This window comes from Parasteatoda tepidariorum, unplaced genomic scaffold (genome assembly GCF_982258835.1).
Source record: "Parasteatoda tepidariorum strain Cologne lab strain unplaced genomic scaffold, Ptep-v5.0 scaffold_16, whole genome shotgun sequence".
NCBI lineage: Eukaryota > Metazoa > Arthropoda > Arachnida > Araneae > Theridiidae > Parasteatoda > Parasteatoda tepidariorum.
The window spans coordinates 256,076-279,236 of NW_028257375.1; positions in this window are offsets into that span (position 1 = coordinate 256,076).

A 23,161-nucleotide genomic window follows, 5' to 3' on the forward strand; every position below is an offset into this window, starting at 1 on the left:
GGTCAGAAATTTTCCAAGTACCGAAAAGGTCAGAAATTTTCTAAGTATCGATAACTTCTGAATGTTTTCTAAGTACCGAAATCGTCAGAATTTTTCTAAGTACCGAAAAGGTCAGAAATTTTCCAAGTACCGAAAAGGTCAGAAATTTTCCAAGTACCGAAAAGGTCAGAAATTTTCTAAGTACTGAAATCGTCAGAATTTTTCTAAGTACCGAAATCATTTGAATTTTTCTAAGTACCGTAAAGGTCAGAAATTTTCCAAGTACCGAAAAGGTCAGAAATTTTCCAAGTACCGAAATCGTCAGAATTTTTCTAAGTACCGAAAACGACAGAAATTTTCTAAGTAACGAAAACGTCAGAAATTATCTAAGTACCGAAAACTTCCGAGTCTTTTCTAAGTACCGAAATCCACATAATTTTTCTAAGTACCGAAATCAACAGAATTTTTCTAAGTACCGAAAACGACAGAAATTTTCAAAGTACCGAAAACTTCTGATTGTTTTCTAAGTACCGAGATCGTCAGAATTTTTCTATGTACCGTAAAGGTCAGAAATTTTCTAAGTACCGAAAAGGTCAGAAATTTTCCAAGTACCGAAAAGGTCAGAAATTTTCTAAGTATCGATAACTTCTGAATGTTTTCTAAGTACCGAAATCGTCAGAATTTTTCTAAGTACCGAAAAGGTCAGAAATTTTCCAAGTACCGAAGAGGTCAGAAATTTTCCAAGTACCGAAAAGGTCAGAAATTTTCTAAGTACTGAAATCGTCAGAATTTTTCTAAGTACCGAAATCATTCGAATTTTTCTAAGTACCGTAAAGGTCAGAAATTTTCTTAGTACCGAAAAGGTCAGAAATTTTCCAAGTACCGAAATCGTCAGAATTTTCTAAGTACCGAAAACTTCTGAATGTTTTCTAAGTTCCGAAAAAGGCAGAAATTTTCTAAGTACCGAAATCGTCTGAATTTTTCTAAGTACCGAAATCGTTTGAAATTTTCTAAATACCGAAAAAGGCAGAAATTTTCGAAGTACCGAAATCATCAGAATTTTTCTAAGTACCGAAAACGTCAGAAATTTACCGATTACCGACATCGTCGGAATTTTTTTAAGTAAAGAAATCGTCAGAATTTTTCTAAGTACCAAAATCAAAAGAAATTTTCCAAGTACCGAAATCGTCAGAATGTTCTAAATACCTAAATCGGCAGAATTTTTCTAAGTACCGAAAACGTCAGAAATTATCTAAGTACCGAAAACTTCTGATTGTTTTCTAAGTACCGAAATCGTTAGAATTTTTCTAAGTACCTAAATCGACAGAATTTTTCTAAGTACCGAAATCGTCGGAATTTTTCTAAGTACCGAAATCATCAGAATTTTTCTAAGTACCGAAATCGACAGAATTTTTCTAAGTACCGAAATCAACAGAATTTTTCTAAGTACTGAAATCGACAGAATTTTTCTAAGTACCGAAAACGTCAGAAATTTTCTAAGTACCGAAATCTTCCGAGTCTTTTCTAAGTACCGAAATCCACATAATTTTTCTAAGTACCGAAATCAACAGAATTTTTCTAAGTCCCGAAATCGACAGAATTTTTCTAAGTACCGAAGACTTCTGAATGTTTTCTAAGTACCGAAATCGACAGAACTTTTCTAAGTACCGAAAACGTCAGATATTTTCCAAGTACCGAAAAGGTCAGAAATTTTCCAAGTACCGAAATCGTCAGAATTTTCTAAATACCGAAATCGGCAGAATTTTTCTAAGTACCGAAAACGTCAGAAATTATCTAAGTACCGAAAACTTCTGATTGTTTTCTAAGTACCGAAATCGTTAGAATTTTTCTAAGTACCTAAATCGACAGAATTTTTCTAAGTACCGAAATCGTCGGAATTTTTCTAAGTACCGAAATCGTCAGAATTTTTCTAAGTACCGAAATCGTCAGAATTTTTCTAAGTACCGAAATCATCAGAATTTTTCTAAGTACCGAAATCGACAGAATTTTTCTAAGTACCGAAAACGTCAGATATTTTTTAAGTACCGAGAAGGTCAGAAATTTTCTAAGTACCAAAATCAACAGAATTTTTCTAAGTACCGAAATCATCAGAATTTTTCTAAGTACCGAAAACGACAGAAATTTTCAAAGTACCGAAAACTTCTGATTGTTTTCTAAGTACCGAGATCGTCAGAATTTTTCTAAGTACCGTAAAGGTCAGAAATTTTCTAAGTACCGAAAAGGTCAGAAATTTTCCAAGTACCGAAAAGGTCAGAAATTTTCTAAGTACCGAAAAGGTCAGAAATTTTCCAAGTACCGAAAAGGTCAGAAATTTTCTAAGTACTGAAATCGTCAGAATTTTTCTAAGTACCGAAATCATTCGAATTTTTCTAAGTACCGTAAAGGTCAGAAATTTTCCAAGTACCGAAAAGGTCAGAAATTTTCCAAGTACCGAAATCGTCAGAATTTTCTAAGTACCGAAATCGGCAGAATTTTTCTAAGTACCGAAATGGTCAGGAATTTTCCGAAATGGTCAGAAGTACCGATAACGTCAGAAATTTTCTAAGTACCGAAAACTTCTGAATGTTTTCTAAGTTCCGAAAAAGGCAGAAATTTTCTAAGTACCGAAATCGTCTGAATTTTTCTAAGTACCGAAATCGTTTGAAATTTTCTAAATACCGAAAAAGGCAGAAATTTTCGAAGTACCGAAATCATCAGAATTTTTCTAAGTACCGAAAACGTCAGAAATTTACCGATTACCGACATCGTCGGAATTTTTTTAAGTAAAGAAATCGTCTGAATTTTTCTAAGTACCAAAATCAACAGAAATTTTCCAAGTACCGAAATCGTCAGAATGTTCTAAATACCTAAATCGGCAGAATTTTTCTAAGTACCGAAAACGTCAGAAATTATCTAAGTACCGAAAACTTCTGATTGTTTTCCAAGTACCGAAATCGTCAGAATGTTCTAAATACCTAAATCGACAGAATTTTTCTAAGTACCGAAATCGTCGGAATTTTTCTAAGTACCGAAATCATCAGAATTTTTCTAAGTACCGAAATCGACAGAATTTTTCTAAGTACCGAAATCAACAGAATTTTTCTAAGTACTGAAATCGACAGAATTTTTCTAAGTACCGAAAACGTCAGAAATTTTCTAAGTACCGAAAACTTCCGAGTCTTTTCTAAGTACCGAAATCCACATAATTTTTCTAAGTACCGAAATCAAAAGAATTTTTCTAAGTCCCGATATCGACAGAATTTTTCTAAGTACCGAAGACTTCTGAATGTTTTCTAAGTACCGAAATCGACAGAACTTTTCTAAGTACCGAAAACGTCAGATATTTTTTAAGTACCGAGAAGGTCAGAAATTTTCTAAGTACCAAAATCAACAGAATTTTTCTAAGTACCGAAATCATCAGAATTTTTCTAAGTACCGAAAACGACAGAAATTTTCAAAGTACCGAAAACTTCTGATTGTTTTCTAAATACCGAGATCGTCAGAATTTTTCTAAGTACCGTAAAGGTCAGAAATTTTCTAAGTACCGAAAAGGTCAGAAATTTTCCAAGTACCGAAAAGGTCAGAAATTTTCTAAGTATCGATAACTTCTGAATGTTTTCTAAGTACCGAAATCATTCGAATTTTTCTAAGTACCGTAAAGGTCAGAAATTTTCCAAGTACCGAAAAGGTCAGAAATTTTCCAAGTACCGAAATCGTCAGAATTTTCTAAGTACCGAAATCGGCAGAATTTTTCTAAGTACCGAAAACGACAGAAATTTTCTAAGTACCGAAATGGTCAGAAATTATCTAAGTACCGAAAAGGTCAGAAATTTTCCAAGTACCGAAAAGGTCAGAAATTTTCCAAGTACCGAAATCGTCAGAATTTTCTAAATACCGAAATCGGCAGAATTTTTCTAAGTACCGAAAACGTCAGAAATTATCTAAGTACCGAAAACTTCTGATTGTTTTCTAAGTACCGAAATCGTTAGAATTTTTCTAAGTACCTAAATCGACAGAATTTTTCTAAGTACCGAAATCGTCGGAATTTTTCTAAGTACCGAAATCGTCAGAATTTTTCTAAGTACCGAAATCGTCAGAATTTTTCTAAGTACCGAAATCATCAGAATTTTTCTAAGTACCGAAATCGACAGAATTTTTCTAAGTACCGAAAACGTCAGATATTTTTTAAGTACCGAAAAGGTCAGAAATTTTCTTAGTACCAAAATCAACAGAATTTTTCTAAGTACCGAAATCATCAGAATTTTTCTAAGTACCGAAAACGACAGAAATTTTCAAAGTAACGAAAACTTCTGATTGTTTTCTAAATACCGAGATCGTCAGAATTTTTCTAAGTACCGTAAAGGTCAGAAATTTTCTAAGTACCGAAAAGGTCAGAAATTTTCCAAGTACCGAAAAGGTCAGAAATTTTCTAAGTATCGATAACTTCTGAATGTTTTCTAAGTACCGAAATCGTCAGAATTTTTCTAAGTACCGAAAAGGTCAGAAATTTTCCAAGTACCGAAAAGGTCAGAAATTTTCCAAGTACCGAAATCGTCAGAATTTTCTAAGTACCGAAATCGGCAAAATTTTTCTAAGTACCGAAAACGACAGAAATTTTCTAAGTACCGAAATGGTCAGAAATTTTCTAAGTACCGAAAAGGTCAGAAATTTTCCAAGTACCGAAAAGGTCAGAAATTTTCCAAGTACCGAAATCGTCAGAATTTTCTAAATACCGAAATCGGCAGAATTTTTCTAAGTACCGAAAACGTCAGAAATTATCTAAGTACCGAAAACTTCTGATTGTTTTCTAAGTACCGAAATCGTTAGAATTTTTCTAAGTACCTAAATCGACAGAATTTTTCTAAGTACCGAAATCGTCTGAATTTTTCTAAGTTTTGAAATCGTTAGAATTTTTCTAAGTACCGAAATCATCAGAATTTTTCTAAGTACCGAAATCGACAGAATTTTTCTAAGTACCGAAATCAACAGAATTTTTCTAAGTACTGAAATCGACAGAATTTTTCTAAGTACTGAAAACGTCAGAAATTTTCTAAGTACCGAAAACTTCCGAGTCTTTTCTAAGTACCGAAATCCACATAATTTTTCAAAGTACCGAAATCAACAGAATTTTTCTAAGTCCCGAAATCGGCAGAATTTTTCTAAGTACCAAAAACTTCTGAATGTTTAATAAGTATCGAAATCGTAAGAATTTTAAGTACCGAAAACGTCAGAAATTTTCTAAGTACCGAAGACTTCTGAATGTTTTCTAAGTACCGAAATCGACAGAACTTTTCTAAGTACCGAAAACGTCAGATATTTTTTAAGTACCGAGAAGGTCAGAAATTTTCTAAGTACCAAAATCAACAGAATTTTCTAAGTACCGAAATCGGCAGAATTTTTCAAAGTACCGAAAACGTCAGAAATTATCTAAGTACCGAAAACTTCTGATTGTTTTCTAAGTACCGAAATCGTTAGAATTTTTCTAAGTACCTAAATCGACAGAATTTTTCTAAGTACCGAAATCGTCGGAATTTTTCTAAGTACCGAAATCAACAGAATTTTTCTAAGTACTGAAATCGACAGAATTTTTCTAAGTACCTAAAACGTCAGATATTTTTTAAGTACCGAAAAGGTCAGAAATTTTCCAAGTACCGAAATGGTCAGAAATTTTCTAAGTACCGAAAAGGTCAGAAATTTTCCAAGTACCGAAAAGGTCAGAAATTTTCCAAGTACCGAAAAGGTCAGAAATTTTCCAAGTACCGAAATCGTCAGAATTTTCTAAGTACCGAAATCGGCAAAATTTTTCTAAGTACCGAAAACGACAGAAATTTTCTAAGTACCGAAATGGTCAGAAATTTTCTAAGTACCGAAAAGGTCAGAAATTTTCCAAGTACCGAAAAGGTCAGAAATTTTCCAAGTACCGAAATCGTCAGAATTTTCTAAATACCGAAATCGGCAGAATTTTTCTAAGTACCGAAAACGTCAGAAATTATCTAAGTACCGAAAACTTCTGATTGTTTTCTAAGTACCGAAATCGTTAGAATTTTTCTAAGTACCGAAAACGACAGAAATTTTCAAAGTACCGAAAACTTCTGATTGTTTTCTAAGTACCGAGATCGTCAGAATTTTTCTAAGTACCGTAAAGGTCAGAAATTTTCTAAGTACCGAAAAGGTCAGAAATTTTCTAAGTACCGAAAAGGTCAGAAATTTTCTAAGTATCGATAACTTCTGAATGTTTTCGAAGTACCGAAATCGTCAGAATTTTTCTAAGTACCGAAAAGGTCAGAAATTTTCCAAGTACCGAAAAGGTCAGAAATTTTCCAAGTACCGAAAAGGTCAGAAATTTTCTAAGTACTGAAATCGTCAGAATTTTTCTAAGTACCGAAATCATTTGAATTTTTCTAAGTACCGTAAAGGTCAGAAATTTTCCAAGTACCGAAAAGGTCAGAAATTTTCCAAGTACCGAAATCGTCAGAATTTTTCTAAGTACCGAAAACGACAGAAATTTTCTAAGTAACGAAAACGTCAGAAATTATCTAAGTACCGAAAACTTCCGAGTCTTTTCTAAGTACCGAAATCCACATAATTTTTCTAAGTACCGAAATCAACAGAATTTTTCTAAGTACCGAAATCGACAGAAATTTTCAAAGTACCGAAAACTTCTGATTGTTTTCTAAGTACCGAGATCGTCAGAATTTTTCTATGTACCGTAAAGGTCAGAAATTTTCTAAGTACCGAAAAGGTCAGAAATTTTCCAAGTACCGAAAAGGTCAGAAATTTTCTAAGTATCGATAACTTCTGAATGTTTTCTAAGTACCGAAATCGTCAGAAATTTTCAAAGTACCGAAAACTTCTGATTGTTTTCTAAATACCGAGATCGTCAGAATTTTTCTAAGTACCGTAAAGGTCAGAAATTTTCTAAGTACCGAAAAGGTCAGAAATTTTCCAAGTACCGAAAAGGTCAGAAATTTTCTAAGTATCGATAACTTCTGAATGTTTTCTAAGTACCGAAATCGTCAGAATTTTTCTAAGTACCGAAAAGGTCAGAAATTTTCCAAGTACCGAAAAGGTCAGAAATTTTCCAAGTACCGAAAAGGTCAGAAATTTTCTAAGTACTGAAATCGTCAGAATTTTTCTAAGTACCGAAATCATTCGAATTTTTCTAAGTACCGTAAAGGTCAGAAATTTTCCAAGTACCGAAAAGGTCAGAAATTTTCCAAGTACCGAAATCGTCAGAATTTTCTAAGTACCGAAATCGGCAGAATTTTTCTAAGTACCGAAAACGACAGAAATTTTCTAAGTACCGAAATGGTCAGAAATTATCTAAGTACCGAAAAGGTCAGAAATTTTCCAAGTACCGAAAAGGTCAGAAATTTTCCAAGTACCGAAATCGTCAGAATTTTCTAAATACCGAAATCGGCAGAATTTTTCTAAGTACCGAAAACGTCAGAAATTATCTAAGTACCGAAAACTTCTGATTGTTTTCTAAGTACCGAAATCGTTAGAATTTTTCTAAGTACCTAAATCGACAGAATTTTTCTAAGTACCGAAATCGTCGGAATTTTTCTAAGTACCGAAATCGTCAGAATTTTTCTAAGTACCGAAATCACCAGAATTTTTCAAAGTACCGAAATCGACAGAATTTTTCTAAGTACCGAAAACGTCAGATATTTTTTAAGTACCGAGAAGGTCAGAAATTTTCTAAGTACCAAAATCAACAGAATTTTTCTAAGTACCGAAATCATCAGAATTTTTCTAAGTACCGAAAACGACAGAAATTTTCAAAGTACCGAAAACTTCTGATTGTTTTCTAAGTACCGAGATCGTCAGAATTTTTCTAAGTACCGTAAAGGTCAGAAATTTTCTAAGTACCGAAAAGGTCAGAAATTTTCTAAGTACTGAAATCGTCAGAATTTTTCTAAGTACCGAAATCATTCGAATTTTTCTAAGTACCGTAAAGGTCAGAAATTTTCCAAGTACCGAAAAGGTCAGAAATTTTCCAAGTACCGAAATCGTCAGAATTTTTCTAAGTACCGAAAACGACAGAAATTTTCTAAGTAACGAAAACGTCAGAAATTATCTAAGTACCGAAAACTTCCGAGTCTTTTCTAAGTACCGAAATCCACATAATTTTTCTAAGTACCGAAATCAACAGAATTTTTCTAAGTACCGTAAAGGTCAGAAATTTTCTAAGTACCGAAAAGGTCAGAAATTTTCCAAGTACCGAAAAGGTCAGAAATTTTCTAAGTATCGATAACTTCTGAATGTTTTCTAAGTACCGAAATCGTCAGAATTTTTCTAAGTACCGAAAAGGTCAGAAATTTTCCAAGTACCGAAAAGGTCAGAAATTTTCCAAGTACCGAAATCGTCAGAATTTTCCAAGTACCGAAATCGGCAGAATTTTTCTAAGTACCGAAATGGTCAGAAATTTTCCGAAATGGTCAGAAGTACCGATAACGTCAGAAATTTTCTAAGTACCGAAAACTTCTGAATGTTTTCTAAGTTCCGAAAAAGGCAGAAATTTTCTAAGTACCGAAATCGTCTGAATTTTTCTAAGTACCGAAATCGTTTGAAATTTTCTAAATACCGAAAAAGGCAGAAATTTTCGAAGTACCGAAATCATCAGAATTTTTCTAAGTACCGAAAACGTCAGAAATTTACCGATTACCGAAATCGTCGGAATTTTTTTAAGTAAAGAAATCGTCAGAATTTTTCTAAGTACCAAAATCAACAGAATTTTTCTAAGTACCGAAATCGACAGAATTTTTCTAAGTACCGAAATCAACAGAATTTTTCTAAGTACTGAAATCGACAGAATTTTTCTAAGTACCTAAAACGTCAGATATTTTTTAAGTACCGAAAAGGTCAGAAATTTTCCAAGTACCGAAATCGTCAAAATTTTCTAAGTACCGAAATCGGCAGAATTTTTCTAAGTACCGAAAACGACAGAAATTTTCTAAGTAACGAAATGGTCAGAAATTTTCTAAGTACCGAAAAGGTCAGAAATTTTCCAAGTACCGAAAAGGTCAGAAATTTTCCAAGTACCGAAATCGTCAGAATTTTCTAAATACCGAAATCATCAGAATTTTTCTAAGTACCGAAAACGTCAGAAATTATCTAAGTACCGAAAACTTCTGATTGTTTTCTAAGTACCGAAATCGTTAGAATTTTTCTAAGTACCTAAATCGACAGAATTTTTCTAAGTACCGAAATCGTCAAAATTTTCTAAGTACCGAAATCGTCAGAATTTTTCTAAGTACCGAAATCGTCAGAATTTTTCTAAGTTCCGAAATCATCAGAATTTTTCTAAGTACCGAAATCGACAGAATTTTTCTAAGTACCGAAATCAACAGAATTTTTCTAAGTACTGAAATCGACAGAATTTTTCTAAGTACCGAAAACGTCAGAAATTTTCTAAGTACCGAAAACTTCCAAGTCTTTTCTAAGTACCGAAATCCACATAATTTTTCTAAGTACCGAAATCAACAGAATTTTTCTAAGTCCCGAAATCGGCAGAATTTTTCTAAGTACCAAAAACTTCTGAATGTTTAATAAGTATCGAAATCGTAAGAATTTTAAGTACCGAAAACGTCAGAAATTTTCTAAGTACCGAAGACTTCTGAATGTTTTCTAAGTACCGAAATCGACAGAACTTTTCTAAGTACCGAAAACGTCAGATATTTTTTAAGTACCGAGAAGGTCAGAAATTTTCTAAGTACCAAAATCAACAGAATTTTTCTAAGTACCGAAATCGACAGAATTTTTCTAAGTACCGAAATCAACAGAATTTTTCTAAGTACTGAAATCGACAGAATTTTTCTAAGTACCTAAAACGTCAGATATTTTTTAAGTACCGAAAAGGTCAGAAATTTTCCAAGTACCGAAATGGTCAGAAATTTTCTAAGTACCGAAAAGGTCAGAAATTTTCCAAGTACCGAAAAGGTCAGAAATTTTCCAAGTACCGAAAAGGTCAGAAATTTTCTAAGTACTGAAATCGTCAGAATTTTTCTAAGTACCGAAATCATTCGAATTTTTCTAAGTACCGTAAAGGTCAGAAATTTTCCAAGTACCGAAAAGGTCAGAAATTTTCCAAGTACCGAAATCGTCAGAATTTTCTAAGTACCGAAAACTTCCGAGTCTTTTCTAAGTACCGAAATCCACATAATTTTTCTAAGTACCGAAATCAACAGAATTTTTCTAAGTCCCGAAATCGGCAGAATTTTTCTAAGTACCAAAAACTTCTGAATGTTTAATAAGTATCGAAATCGTAAGAATTTTAAGTACCGAAAACGTCAGAAATTTTCTAAGTACCGAAGACTTCTGAATGTTTTCTAAGTACCGAAATCGACAGAACTTTTCTAAGTACCGAAAACGTCAGATATTTTTTAAGTACCGAGAAGGTCAGAAATTTTCTAAGTACCAAAATCAACAGAATTTTTCTAAGTACCGAAATCATCAGAATTTTTCTAAGTACCGAAAACGACAGAAATTTTCAAAGTACCGAAAACTTCTGATTGTTTTCTAAGTACCGAGATCGTCAGAATTTTTCTAAGTACCGTAAAGGTCAGAAATTTTCTAAGTACCGAAAAGGTCAGAAATTTTCCAAGTACCGAAAAGGTCAGAAATTTTCTAAGTATCGATAACTTCTGAATGTTTTCTAAGTACCGAAATCGTCAGAATTTTTCTAAGTACCGAAAAGGTCAGAAATTTTCCAAGTACCGAAAAGGTCAGAAATTTTCTAAGTATCGATAACTTCTGAATGTTTTCTAAGTACCGAAATCGTCAGAAATTTTCTAAGTACCGAAAAGGTCAGAAATTTTCCAAGTACCGAAAAGGTCAGAAATTTTCCAAGTACCGAAATCGTCAGAATTTTCCAAGTACCGAAATCGGCAGAATTTTTCTAAGTACCGAAATGGTCAGAAATTTTCCGAAATGGTCAGAAGTACCGATAACGTCAGAAATTTTCTAAGTACCGAAAACTTCTGAATGTTTTCTAAGTTCCGAAAAAGGCAGAAATTTTCTAAGTACCGAAATCGTCTGAATTTTTCTAAGTACCGAAATCGTTTGAAATTTTCTAAATACCGAAAAAGGCAGAAATTTTCGAAGTACCGAAATCATCAGAATTTTTCTAAGTACCGAAAACGTCAGAAATTTACCGATTACCGAAATCGTCGGAATTTTTTTAAGTAAAGAAATCGTCAGAATTTTTCTAAGTACCAAAATCAACAGAATTTTTCTAAGTACCGAAATCGACAGAATTTTTCTAAGTACCGAAATCAACAGAATTTTTCTAAGTACTGAAATCGACAGAATTTTTCTAAGTACCTAAAACGTCAGATATTTTTTAAGTACCGAAAAGGTCAGAAATTTTCCAAGTACCGAAATCGTCAAAATTTTCTAAGTACCGAAATCGGCAGAATTTTTCTAAGTACCGAAAACGACAGAAATTTTCTAAGTACCGAAATGGTCAGAAATTTTCTAAGTACCGAAAAGGTCAGAAATTTTCCAAGTACCGAAAAGGTCAGAAATTTTCCAAGTACCGAAATCGTCAGAATTTTCTAAATACCGAAATCATCAGAATTTTTCAAAGTACCGAAAACGTCAGAAATTATCTAAGTATCGATAACTTCTGAATGTTTTCTAAGTACCGAAATCGTCAGAATTTTTCTAAGTACCGAAAAGGTCAGAAATTTTCCAAGTACCGAAAAGGTCAGAAATTTTCCAAGTACCGAAATCGTCAGAATTTTCTAAGTACCGAAATCGGCAAAATTTTTCTAAGTACCGAAAACGACAGAAATTTTCTAAGTACCGAAATGGTCAGAAATTTTCTAAGTACCGAAAAGGTCAGAAATTTTCCAAGTACCGAAAAGGTCAGAAATTTTCCAAGTACCGAAATCGTCAGAATTTTCTAAATACCGAAATCGGCAGAATTTTTCTAAGTACCGAAAACGTCAGAAATTATCTAAGTACCGAAAACTTCTGATTGTTTTCTAAGTACCGAAATCGTTAGAATTTTTCTAAGTACCTAAATCGACAGAATTTTTCTAAGTACCGAAATCGTCTGAATTTTTCTAAGTTTTGAAATCGTTAGAATTTTTCTAAGTACCGAAATCATCAGAATTTTTCTAAGTACCGAAATCGACAGAATTTTTCTAAGTACCGAAATCAACAGAATTTTTCTAAGTACTGAAATCGACAGAATTTTTCTAAGTACTGAAAACGTCAGAAATTTTCTAAGTACCGAAAACTTCCGAGTCTTTTCTAAGTACCGAAATCCACATAATTTTTCTAAGTACCGAAATCAACAGAATTTTTCTAAGTCCCGAAATCGGCAGAATTTTTCTAAGTACCAAAAACTTCTGAATGTTTAATAAGTATCGAAATCGTAAGAATTTTAAGTACCGAAAACGTCAGAAATTTTCTAAGTACCGAAGACTTCTGAATGTTTTCTAAGTACCGAAATCGACAGAACTTTTCTAAGTACCGAAAACGTCAGATATTTTTTAAGTACCGAGAAGGTCAGAAATTTTCTAAGTACCAAAATCAACAGAATTTTCTAAGTACCGAAATCGGCAGAATTTTTCAAAGTACCGAAAACGTCAGAAATTATCTAAGTACCGAAAACTTCTGATTGTTTTCTAAGTACCGAAATCGTTAGAATTTTTCTAAGTACCTAAATCGACAGAATTTTTCTAAGTACCGAAATCGTCGGAATTTTTCTAAGTACCGAAATCAACAGAATTTTTCTAAGTACTGAAATCGACAGAATTTTTCTAAGTACCTAAAACGTCAGATATTTTTTAAGTACCGAAAAGGTCAGAAATTTTCCAAGTACCGAAATGGTCAGAAATTTTCTAAGTACCGAAAAGGTCAGAAATTTTCCAAGTACCGAAAAGGTCAGAAATTTTCCAAGTACCGAAAAGGTCAGAAATTTTCCAAGTACCGAAATCGTCAGAATTTTCTAAGTACCGAAATCGGCAAAATTTTTCTAAGTACCGAAAACGACAGAAATTTTCTAAGTACCGAAATGGTCAGAAATTTTCTAAGTACCGAAAAGGTCAGAAATTTTCCAAGTACCGAAAAGGTCAGAAATTTTCCAAGTACCGAAATCGTCAGAATTTTCTAAATACCGAAATCGGCAGAATTTTTCTAAGTACCGAAAACGTCAGAAATTATCTAAGTACCGAAAACTTCTGATTGTTTTCTAAGTACCGAAATCGTTAGAATTTTTCTAAGTACCGAAAACGACAGAAATTTTCAAAGTACCGAAAACTTCTGATTGTTTTCTAAGTACCGAGATCGTCAGAATTTTTCTAAGTACCGTAAAGGTCAGAAATTTTCTAAGTACCGAAAAGGTCAGAAATTTTCTAAGTACCGAAAAGGTCAGAAATTTTCTAAGTATCGATAACTTCTGAATGTTTTCGAAGTACCGAAATCGTCAGAATTTTTCTAAGTACCGAAAAGGTCAGAAATTTTCCAAGTACCGAAAAGGTCAGAAATTTTCCAAGTACCGAAAAGGTCAGAAATTTTCTAAGTACTGAAATCGTCAGAATTTTTCTAAGTACCGAAATCATTTGAATTTTTCTAAGTACCGTAAAGGTCAGAAATTTTCCAAGTACCGAAAAGGTCAGAAATTTTCCAAGTACCGAAATCGTCAGAATTTTTCTAAGTACCGAAAACGACAGAAATTTTCTAAGTAACGAAAACGTCAGAAATTATCTAAGTACCGAAAACTTCCGAGTCTTTTCTAAGTACCGAAATCCACATAATTTTTCTAAGTACCGAAATCAACAGAATTTTTCTAAGTACCGAAATCGACAGAAATTTTCAAAGTACCGAAAACTTCTGATTGTTTTCTAAGTACCGAGATCGTCAGAATTTTTCTATGTACCGTAAAGGTCAGAAATTTTCTAAGTACCGAAAAGGTCAGAAATTTTCCAAGTACCGAAAAGGTCAGAAATTTTCTAAGTATCGATAACTTCTGAATGTTTTCTAAGTACCGAAATCGTCAGAAATTTTCAAAGTACCGAAAACTTCTGATTGTTTTCTAAATACCGAGATCGTCAGAATTTTTCTAAGTACCGTAAAGGTCAGAAATTTTCTAAGTACCGAAAAGGTCAGAAATTTTCCAAGTACCGAAAAGGTCAGAAATTTTCTAAGTATCGATAACTTCTGAATGTTTTCTAAGTACCGAAATCGTCAGAATTTTTCTAAGTACCGAAAAGGTCAGAAATTTTCCAAGTACCGAAAAGGTCAGAAATTTTCCAAGTACCGAAAAGGTCAGAAATTTTCTAAGTACTGAAATCGTCAGAATTTTTCTAAGTACCGAAATCATTCGAATTTTTCTAAGTACCGTAAAGGTCAGAAATTTTCCAAGTACCGAAAAGGTCAGAAATTTTCCAAGTACCGAAATCGTCAGAATTTTCTAAGTACCGAAATCGGCAGAATTTTTCTAAGTACCGAAAACGACAGAAATTTTCTAAGTACCGAAATGGTCAGAAATTATCTAAGTACCGAAAAGGTCAGAAATTTTCCAAGTACCGAAAAGGTCAGAAATTTTCCAAGTACCGAAATCGTCAGAATTTTCTAAATACCGAAATCGGCAGAATTTTTCTAAGTACCGAAAACGTCAGAAATTATCTAAGTACCGAAAACTTCTGATTGTTTTCTAAGTACCGAAATCGTTAGAATTTTTCTAAGTACCTAAATCGACAGAATTTTTCTAAGTACCGAAATCGTCGGAATTTTTCTAAGTACCGAAATCGTCAGAATTTTTCTAAGTACCGAAATCATCAGAATTTTTCTAAGTACCGAAATCGACAGAATTTTTCTAAGTACCGAAAACGTCAGATATTTTTTAAGTACCGAGAAGGTCAGAAATTTTCTAAGTACCAAAATCAACAGAATTTTTCTAAGTACCGAAATCATCAGAATTTTTCTAAGTACCGAAAACGACAGAAATTTTCAAAGTACCGAAAACTTCTGATTGTTTTCTAAGTACCGAGATCGTCAGAATTTTTCTAAGTACCGTAAAGGTCAGAAATTTTCTAAGTACCGAAAAGGTCAGAAATTTTCTAAGTACTGAAATCGTCAGAATTTTTCTAAGTACCGAAATCATTCGAATTTTTCTAAGTACCGTAAAGGTCAGAAATTTTCCAAGTACCGAAAAGGTCAGAAATTTTCCAAGTACCGAAATCGTCAGAATTTTTCTAAGTACCGAAAACGACAGAAATTTTCTAAGTAACGAAAACGTCAGAAATTATCTAAGTACCGAAAACTTCCGAGTCTTTTCTAAGTACCGAAATCCACATAATTTTTCTAAGTACCGAAATCAACAGAATTTTTCTAAGTACCGTAAAGGTCAGAATTTTTCTAAGTACCGAAATGGTCAGAAATTTTCCGAAATGGTCAGAAGTACCGATAACGTCAGAAATTTTCTAAGTACCGAAAACTTCTGAATGTTTTCTAAGTTCCGAAAAAGGCAGAAATTTTCTAAGTACCGAAATCGTCTGAATTTTTCTAAGTACCGAAATCGTTTGAAATTTTCTAAATACCGAAAAAGGCAGAAATTTTCGAAGTACCGAAATCATCAGAATTTTTCTAAGTACCGAAAACGTCAGAAATTTACCGATTACCGAAATCGTCGGAATTTTTTTAAGTAAAGAAATCGTCAGAATTTTTCTAAGTACCAAAATCAACAGAATTTTTCTAAGTACCGAAATCGACAGAATTTTTCTAAGTACCGAAATCAACAGAATTTTTCTAAGTACTGAAATCGACAGAATTTTTCTAAGTACCTAAAACGTCAGATATTTTTTAAGTACCGAAAAGGTCAGAAATTTTCCAAGTACCGAAATCGTCAAAATTTTCTAAGTACCGAAATCGGCAGAATTTTTCTAAGTACCGAAAACGACAGAAATTTTCTAAGTACCGAAATGGTCAGAAATTTTCTAAGTACCGAAAAGGTCAGAAATTTTCCAAGTACCGAAAAGGTCAGAAATTTTCCAAGTACCGAAATCGTCAGAATTTTCTAAATACCGAAATCATCAGAATTTTTCTAAGTACCGAAAACGTCAGAAATTATCTAAGTACCGAAAACTTCTGATTGTTTTCTAAGTACCGAAATCGTTAGAATTTTTCTAAGTACCTAAATCGACAGAATTTTTCTAAGTACCGAAATCGTCGGAATTTTTCTAAGTACCGAAATCGTCAGAATTTTTCTAAGTACCGAAATCGTCAGAATTTTTCTAAGTTCCGAAATCATCAGAATTTTTCTAAGTACCGAAATCGACAGAATTTTTCTAAGTACCGAAATCAACAGAATTTTTCTAAGTACTGAAATCGACAGAATTTTTCTAAGTACCGAAAACGTCAGAAATTTTCTAAGTACCGAAAACTTCCAAGTCTTTTCTAAGTACCGAAATCCACATAATTTTTCTAAGTACCGAAATCAACAGAATTTTTCTAAGTCCCGAAATCGGCAGAATTTTTCTAAGTACCAAAAACTTCTGAATGTTTAATAAGTATCGAAATCGTAAGAATTTTAAGTACCGAAAACGTCAGAAATTTTCTAAGTACCGAAGACTTCTGAATGTTTTCTAAGTACCGAAATCGACAGAACTTTTCTAAGTACCGAAAACGTCAGATATTTTTTAAGTACCGAGAAGGTCAGAAATTTTCTAAGTACCAAAATCAACAGAATTTTTCTAAGTACCGAAATCGACAGAATTTTTCTAAGTACCGAAATCAACAGAATTTTTCTAAGTACTGAAATCGACAGAATTTTTCTAAGTACCTAAAACGTCAGATATTTTTTAAGTACCGAAAAGGTCAGAAATTTTCCAAGTACCGAAATGGTCAGAAATTTTCTAAGTACCGAAAAGGTCAGAAATTTTCCAAGTACCGAAAAGGTCAGAAATTTTCCAAGTACCGAAAAGGTCAGAAATTTTCTAAGTACTGAAATCGTCAGAATTTTTCTAAGTACCGAAATCATTCGAATTTTTCTAAGTACCGTAAAGGTCAGAAATTTTCCAAGTACCGAAAAGGTCAGAAATTTTCCAAGTACCGAAATCGTCAGAATTTTCTAAGTACCGAAAACTTCCGAGTCTTTTCTAAGTACCGAAATCCACATAATTTTTCTAAGTACCGAAATCAACAGAATTTTTCTAAGTCCCGAAATCGGCAGAATTTTTCTAAGTACCAAAAACTTCTGAATGTTTAATAAGTATCGAAATCGTAAGAATTTTAAGTACCGAAAACGTCAGAAATTTTCTAAGTACCGAAGACTTCTGAATGTTTTCTAAGTACCGAAATCGACAGAACTTTTCTAAGTACCGAAAACGTCAGATATTTTTTAAGTACCGAGAAGGTCAGAAATTTTCTAAGTACCAAAATCAACAGAATTTTTCTAAGTACCGAAATCATCAGAATTTTTCTAAGTACCGAAAACGACAGAAATTTTCAAAGTACCGAAAACTTCTGATTGTTTTCTAAGTACCGAGATCGTCAGAATTTTTCTAAGTACCGTAAAGGTCAGAAATTTTCTAAGTACCGAAAAGGACAGAAATTTTCCAAGTACCGAAAAGGTCAGAAATTTTCTAAGTATCGATAACTTCTGAATGTTTTCTAAGTACCGAAATCGTCAGAATTTTTCTAAGTACCGAAAAGGTCAGAAATTTTCCAAGTACCGAAAAGGTCAGAAATTTTCTAAGTATCGATAACTTCTGAATGTTTTCTAAGTACCGAAATCGTCAGAAATTTTCTAAGTACCGAAAAGGTCAGAAATTTTCCAAGTACCGAAAAGGTCAGAAATTTTCCAAGTACCGAAATCGTCAGAATTTTCCAAGTACCGAAATCGGCAGAATTTTTCTAAGTACCGAAATGGTCAGAAATTTTCCGAAATGGTCAGAAGTACCGATAACGTCAGAAATTTTCTAAGTACCGAAAACTTCTGAATGTTTTCTAAGTTCCGAAAAAGGCAGAAATTTTCTAAGTACCGAAATCGTCTGAATTTTTCTAAGTACCGAAATCGTTTGAAATTTTCTAAATACCGAAAAAGGCAGAAATTTTCGAAGTACCGAAATCATCAGAATTTTTCTAAGTACCGAAAACGTCAGAAATTTACCGATTACCGAAATCGTCGGAATTTTTTTAAGTAAAGAAATCGTCAGAATTTTTCTAAGTACCAAAATCAACAGAATTTTTCTAAGTACCGAAATCGACAGAATTTTTCTAAGTACCGAAATCAACAGAATTTTTCTAAGTACTGAAATCGACAGAATTTTTCTAAGTACCTAAAACGTCAGATATTTTTTAAGTACCGAAAAGGTCAGAAATTTTCCAAGTACCGAAATCGTCAAAATTTTCTAAGTACCGAAATCGGCAGAATTTTTCTAAGTACCGAAAACGACAGAAATTTTCTAAGTACCGAAATGGTCAGAAATTTTCTAAGTACCGAAAAGGTCAGAAATTTTCCAAGTACCGAAAAGGTCAGAAATTTTCCAAGTACCGAAATCGTCAGAATTTTCTAAATACCGAAATCATCAGAATTTTTCTAAGTACCGAAAACGTCAGAAATTATCTAAGTACCGAAAACTTCTGATTGTTTTCTAAGTACCGAAATCGTTAGAATTTTTCTAAGTACCTAAATCGACAGAATTTTTCTAAGTACCGAAATCGTCGGAATTTTTCTAAGTACCGAAATCGTCAGAATTTTTCTAAGTACCGAAATCGTCAGAATTTTTCTAAGTTCCGAAATCATCAGAATTTTTCTAAGTACTGAAATCGACAGAATTTTTCTAAGTACCGAAATCAACAGAATTTTTCTAAGTACTGAAATCGACAGAATTTTTCTAAGTACCGAAAACGTCAGAAATTTTCTAAGTACCGAAAACTTCCAAGTCTTTTCTAAGTACCGAAATCCACATAATTTTTCTAAGTACCGAAATCAACAGAATTTTTCTAAGTACCGAAATCATCAGAATTTTTCTAAGTACCGAAAACGACAGAAATTTTCAAAGTACCGAAAACTTCTGATTGTTTTCTAAGTACCGAGATCGTCAGAATTTTTCTAAGTACCGTAAAGGTCAGAAATTTTCTAAGTACCGAAAAGGTCAGAAATTTTCCAAGTACCGAAAAGGTCAGAAATTTTCTAAGTATCGATAACTTCTGAATGTTTTCTAAGTACCGAAATCGTCAGAATTTTTCTAAGTACCGAAAAGGTCAGAAATTTTCCAAGTACCGAAAAGGTCAGAAATTTTCTAAGTACTGAAATCGTCAGAATTTTTCTAAGTACCGAAATCATTCGAATTTTTCTAAGTACCGTAAAGGTCAGAAATTTTCCAAGTACCGAAAAGGTCAGAAATTTTCCAAGTACCGAAATCGTCAGAATTTTTCTAAGTACCGAAAACGACAGAAATTTTCTAAGTACCGAAATCATCAGAATTTTTCTAAGTACCGAAAACGACAGAAATTTTCAAAGTACCGAAAACTTCTGATTGTTTTCTAAGTACCGAGATCGTCAGAATTTTTCTAAGTACCGTAAAGGTCAGAAATTTTCTAAGTACCGAAAAGGTCAGAAATTTTCTAAGTACTGAAATCGTCAGAATTTTTCTAAGTACCGAAATCATTCGAATTTTTCTAAGTACCGTAAAGGTCAGAAATTTTCCAAGTACCGAAAAGGTCAGAAATTTTCCAAGTACCGAAATCGTCAGAATTTTTCTAAGTACCGAAAACGACAGAAATTTTCTAAGTAACGAAAACGTCAGAAATTATCTAAGTACCGAAAACTTCCGAGTCTTTTCTAAGTACCGAAATCCACATAATTTTTCTAAGTACCGAAATCAACAGAATTTTTCTAAGTACCGTAAAGGTCAGAATTTTTCTAAGTACCGAAATGGTCAGAAATTTTCCGAAATGGTCAGAAGTACCGATAACGTCAGAAATTTTCTAAGTACCGAAAACTTCTGAATGTTTTCTAAGTTCCGAAAAAGGCAGAAATTTTCTAAGTACCGAAATCGTCTGAATTTTTCTAAGTACCGAAATCGTTTGAAATTTTCTAAATACCGAAAAAGGCAGAAATTTTCGAAGTACCGAAATCATCAGAATTTTTCTAAGTACCGAAAACGTCAGAAATTTACCGATTACCGAAATCGTCGGAATTTTTTTAAGTAAAGAAATCGTCAGAATTTTTCTAAGTACCAAAATCAACAGAATTTTTCTAAGTACCGAAATCGACAGAATTTTTCTAAGTACCGAAATCGGCAGAATTTTTCTAAGTACCGAAAACGACAGAAATTTTCTAAGTACCGAAATGGTCAGAAATTTTTTAAGTACCGAAAAGTTCAGAAATTTTCCAAGTACCGAAATCGTCAAAATTTTCTAAGTACCGAAATCGGCAGAATTTTTCTAAGTACCGAAAACGACAGAAATTTTCTAAGTACCGAAATGGTCAGAAATTTTCTAAGTACCGAAAAGGTCAGAAATTTTCCAAGTACCGAAAAGGTCAGAAATTTTCCAAGTACCGAAATCGTCAGAATTTTCTAAATACCGAAATCATCAGAATTTTTCTAAGTACCGAAAACGTCAGAAATTATCTAAGTACCGAAAACTTCTGATTGTTTTCTAAGTACCGAAATCGTTAGAATTTTTCTAAGTACCTAAATCGACAGAATTTTTCTAAGTACCGAAATCGTCGGAATTTTTCTAAGTACCGAAATCGTCAGAATTTTTCTAAGTACCGAAATCGTCAGAATTTTTCTAAGTTCCGAAATCATCAGAATTTTTCTAAGTACCGAAATCGACAGAATTTTTCTAAGTACCGAAATCAACAGAATTTTTCTAAGTACTGAAATCGACAGAATTTTTCTAAGTACCGAAAACGTCAGAAATTTTCTAAGTACCGAAAACTTCCAAGTCTTTTCTAAGTACCGAAATCCACATAATTTTTCTAAGTACCGAAATCAACAGAATTTTTCTAAGTCCCGAAATCGGCAGAATTTTTCTAAGTACCAAAAACTTCTGAATGTTTAATAAGTATCGAAATCGTAAGAATTTTAAGTACCGAAAACGTCAGAAATTTTCTAAGTACCGAAGACTTCTGAATGTTTTCTAAGTACCGAAATCGACAGAACTTTTCTAAGTACCGAAAACGTCAGATATTTTTTAAGTACCGAGAAGGTCAGAAATTTTCTAAGTACCAAAATCAACAGAATTTTTCTAAGTACCGAAATCGACAGAATTTTTCTAAGTACCGAAATCAACAGAATTTTTCTAAGTACTGAAATCGACAGAATTTTTCTAAGTACCTAAAACGTCAGATATTTTTTAAGTACCGAAAAGGTCAGAAATTTTCCAAGTACCGAAATGGTCTGAAATTTTCTAAGTACCGAAAAGGTCAGAAATTTTCCAAGTACCGAAAAGGTCAGAAATTTTCCAAGTACCGAAAAGGTCAGAAATTTTCTAAGTACTGAAATCGTCAGAATTTTTCTAAGTACCGAAATCATTCGAATTTTTCTAAGTACCGTAAAGGTCAGAAATTTTCCAAGTACCGAAAAGGTCAGAAATTTTCCAAGTACCGAAATCGTCAGAATTTTCTAAGTACCGAAAACTTCCGAGTCTTTTCTAAGTACCGAAATCCACATAATTTTTCTAAGTACCGAAATCAACAGAATTTTTCTAAGTCCCGAAATCGGCAGAATTTTTCTAAGTACCAAAAACTTCTGAATGTTTAATAAGTATCGAAATCGTAAGAATTTTAAGTACCGAAAACGTCAGAAATTTTCTAAGTACCGAAGACTTCTGAATGTTTTCTAAGTACCGAAATCGACAGAACTTTTCTAAGTACCGAAAACGTCAGATATTTTTTAAGTACCGAGAAGGTCAGAAATTTTCTAAGTACCAAAATCAACAGAATTTTTCTAAGTACCGAAATCATCAGAATTTTTCTAAGTACCGAAAACGACAGAAATTTTCAAAGTACCGAAAACTTCTGATTGTTTTCTAAGTACCGAGATCGTCAGAATTTTTCTAAGTACCGTAAAGGTCAGAAATTTTCTAAGTACCGAAAAGGTCAGAAATTTTCCAAGTACCGAAAAGGTCAGAAATTTTCTAAGTATCGATAACTTCTGAATGTTTTCTAAGTACCGAAATCGTCAGAATTTTTCTAAGTACCGAAAAGGTCAGAAATTTTCCAAGTACCGAAAAGGTCAGAAATTTTCTAAGTATCGATAACTTCTGAATGTTTTCTAAGTACCGAAATCGTCAGAAATTTTCTAAGTACCGAAAAGGTCAGAAATTTTCCAAGTACCGAAAAGGTCAGAAATTTTCCAAGTACCGAAATCGTCAGAATTTTCCAAGTACCGAAATCGGCAGAATTTTTCTAAGTACCGAAATGGTCAGAAATTTTCCGAAATGGTCAGAAGTACCGATAACGTCAGAAATTTTCTAAGTACCGAAAACTTCTGAATGTTTTCTAAGTTCCGAAAAAGGCAGAAATTTTCTAAGTACCGAAATCGTCTGAATTTTTCTAAGTACCGAAATCGTTTGAAATTTTCTAAATACCGAAAAAGGCAGAAATTTTCGAAGTACCGAAATCATCAGAATTTTTCTAAGTACCGAAAACGTCAGAAATTTACCGATTACCGAAATCGTCGGAATTTTTTTAAGTAAAGAAATCGTCAGAATTTTTCTAAGTACCAAAATCAACAGAATTTTTCTAAGTACCGAAATCGACAGAATTTTTCTAAGTACCGAAATCAACAGAATTTTTCTAAGTACTGAAATCGACAGAATTTTTCTAAGTACCTAAAACGTCAGATATTTTTTAAGTACCGAAAAGGTCAGAAATTTTCCAAGTACCGAAATCGTCAAAATTTTCTAAGTACCGAAATCGGCAGAATTTTTCTAAGTACCGAAAACGACAGAAATTTTCTAAGTACCGAAATGGTCAGAAATTTTCTAAGTACCGAAAAGGTCAGAAATTTTCCAAGTACCGAAAAGGTCAGAAATTTTCCAAGTACCGAAATCGTCAGAATTTTCTAAATACCGAAATCATCAGAATTTTTCTAAGTACCGAAAACGTCAGAAATTATCTAAGTACCGAAAACTTCTGATTGTTTTCTAAGTACCGAAATCGTTAGAATTTTTCTAAGTACCTAAATCGACAGAATTTTTCTAAGTACCG